General features: G+C 41.4%; 1 non-coding gene across 1 annotated transcript; it reads right to left on the bottom strand.

Moving 5' to 3' along the window:
* Positions 1 to 614: 614 nt before the first annotated feature.
* TRNAW-CCA lies at positions 615 to 686 on the bottom strand. Its single transcript has one exon. It is a non-coding gene; the product is annotated as a tRNA-Trp (tRNA).
* Positions 687 to 3,306: the final 2,620 nt, after the last annotated feature.

Below are 3,306 nucleotides of genomic sequence, written 5' to 3'. Positions count from 1 at the left end.
ACCACGTTGGGCTACTGGTGAGTGGAAAAGGGGGAAAGGCAACAGTGAAGAAATGGGCACAGTTCAACCACAATCCATTGAGCTGGAGATGAGAGAGAGAAGAGGAAGTGCTGGTTGGTTCAAAGTGTGGTGAGACCAGGGGACACCTGAGCCCACCCGTGGACAAGGACATAGCCACATAAGGGGAGATGCACAAGAACACCCAAACTTGCAGATAGTACCCCTTTGACCTAGCCTTGATGGCTTGATAATCAGAACTCCACTAGAGGAGGTTTAAAAACAAAACAAAAAACAATTTTAAAAAAGAACGAAAGAAGGGAACGAGGGGACTTCCCTGATAATAATGAGGAGAGTTAATCTTTTAAAATAAGATTGCAAAAAATGCACTGCCCGTGGTGATCTAGTGCCCCCTTTTAGAATGTCAACTGCAAGCTAAAGGCAAAAGAAGAGACACCTCCCACTGAAACTCTAAATTTAGAGTCATCTGTTTCAGTCTGAGGAAGCCCTGACAGGTTTCAGACTGGGCATCATCTTGACAGTCATCTATGCCTCAGAGGATAGGAGACTATCGATTTGAGTTTTGCCACTTCCTCCCTCCAAAAGGCAGCGGCCCTTGACCCCGACGTGATTTGAACACGCAACCTTCTGATCTGGAGTCAGACGCGCTACCGTTGCGCCACGAGGTCACAGAGAACAGCTTTAGCTCGACTAGTATAGGATCCTGAGTCATCCCCCTGCCCTCTTCCTCCAGATCATTATTTCTTTCTTAACTTTTATCATTTTCTGTCCATTGTTCATGAGTTCGCTAATGCGCCCTTGAAAAGATAAGGGATTGGCCAGATTCAATATTAGTCCCCAAACCCAAATATGGGAAAAAAACAGCGGTGGGAGGGATATCGTCTTTCCACTCGTCGAAAATTTTCTATTTTGAGAAAATTCATGTACGTATTGGGCTTAGAACTTCAGTGAAACAGGCATAAAAACGGCTACGAAGTTTGCACTATGCCTTTTCCTATAAATTCACTAGACACTCCTCCTCTTGCGTCTCTAGCTCCTCTGCAAAGACAGGCCTCTCGTCTCTTGCGTCCTTCCTCCTCCTCTTCGCTCTTACCCTCCTCATCTTCAACCAGGGAAAAACTGCTTGTTCTCAAAGCCTAATGCAAGCGGGATCTTTCCCCCAAATCCTCACTTTCTCAAACCCATGGGCTTTGAGGTCTTTATAGAACACTCATGCCATTCGGTTTACAACATTAATCCCAAACAAAGGGCCAACATTTACTGAGCGCCTACCATTTTACTATTATTAGTCCTATGTTAGCGGGCTTTTAAATTCGTATCATGTTTGTGTTAGAAAACTACCCCAAGATAGTGAAGATATGAAATTCTCTGCTACACGCAAGACTTACTGAATCAGTCATTCTGAGTTTGAGATTTAGCAATCTGTTCTTTAACGAACCCTCCAAGTGATTATAATGCTCGAAAAACTGCGAAATCACTGCTCCGGCCTAGAGATCCTATATTTACTCTCTCAAAATAAACCCTCAGCCTTCTTCCAGGATGGAGGAAGGGCGGCTTCCAGACGAAGCTACTGCAGACAATTCTGAGACAATTAGACAACGACAAGGGGTGGGGATGAGAAATCTGTGGTGTAAATCTGGTTGCCTCTTTGCTTTTCCCACTGTTTGTTGTTGTTAGGTGCCTGGAGTCTGTTCTTTGCTCTTTAACACTTTGAAGAGGTTTTATGAAGCAGATTTGCCTAATGCAATAAGCTGTTTGATTTCTTGACTGCTGCTTCCATGAGTGTTGGTGGTGGATCCAAGCGAAATGAAGTCTTTGACAACTTCAATATTTTCTCCATTTTTCATTATTTTATTTGCTGGTCCAGTGGTGAGGTTTTTTGTTTTCTTTACCTTGAGGTGCAACCTATACTAAGGCTGTGGTCTTTGATCTTCATCAGTGTGTATTTTAAGTCTTCTTTGCTTTCAGTAAGCAAGGTTGTATCATCTGCATATCACAGGTTGTTAGTGAGTCTTCCTCCAGTGCTGATGCCTGCTCTTCTTCATATAATCCATCTTCTTGGATTATTTGCTCAGCATACAGATTGAATAAACATGGTGAAAGAATACAACCCTGACACACACCTTTCCTAATTTTAAACCATTCAGTGTCTTCCTAATTTTAAACCATTCAGTGTCCCCTTGTTTTCTTCAAACAACTGTCTCTTGGTCTCCGTGCAGGTTCCTCATGAGCACAATTAAGTGTTCCAGAATATTCATTCTCTGCAATGTTATCCATAGCTTGTCATGATCCACACAGCTTTTGTGTAGTCAATTAATCCCAGGTAAACATCTTCCTGAAACTCTCTGCTTTCAACCAAGATCCATCTGACATCAACAATGATATCTTTCATTCCACTTCTTCATCTGAATCTGGCTTGAACCTCTGGCAGTTCCTTGTCAATGTACTATTTGCAGCCCTTCTTGAATTATCTTTAGCAAAATTTTACTTGTATGCGATATTAATGATATCGTTTGATGATTTTCACATTCCTTGGACCACCTTTCTTTGGAATGGGTACAACTATGGATCTCTTCCCATCAGTTAACTAGGTAGCTGTCTTCCAAATGTCTGGGCACAAATAAGTGAGTGCCTCCAGAATGCCTCCAGTGCTGCACCTTTTGTTGAAAGAAGTAGGCACCGGGAACTGATGTAACACAAATTGACATGGACTTCTTCCTTAGTAGCATTGGCTCTTGATCATGTGCTACCTCTTGAAATGGTTGAACACTGACCATTGCTTTTTGGTACAATGACTCTGTGTATTCCTTCTATCTTCTTTGATGCTTTCTGCATCATTCAATATTTTGCCCAAAATATCCCTTCAATTTTTTCCTTCAGTTCCCTCAGCTTGAGAAATGCTGAGTGTGTTCTTCCCTTTTGGTTTTCTAACTCCAGATATCTGCATATTTTGTTGTAATATTTGGCTTTATCTTCTCAAGCTGATCTCTGAAATCTTCTATTCAGCTCTTTTACCTCCTCATTTTTTCTATTTGCTTTAACATCTCTATGCTAGAGAACAAGTTTCAGACTCTCTTCTGACATCCATTTTGGTCTTTTTCTTCTTTCTTGTCTTCTTAACAACCCTTTGTTTTCTTCCTGTATGATGTTCTTGATGTCATCCCACAACTCTTCTTGTCTTCAGTCATTAGTGAAGTCATTTATGCATCAAATCTTTTCTTGAGATGACCTCTAAATTCAGGTGGGATATGTTCAAGGTCATATTTGGCTTTCATGGACTTGTATTAA

Source organism: Chrysochloris asiatica, unplaced genomic scaffold, assembly GCF_000296735.1.
Source record: "Chrysochloris asiatica unplaced genomic scaffold, ChrAsi1.0 scaffold00213, whole genome shotgun sequence".
NCBI lineage: Eukaryota > Metazoa > Chordata > Mammalia > Afrosoricida > Chrysochloridae > Chrysochloris > Chrysochloris asiatica.
The sequence above is the reverse complement of the archived record's forward strand: the minus strand, read 5'-3'. Positions and strand labels throughout refer to the sequence as shown.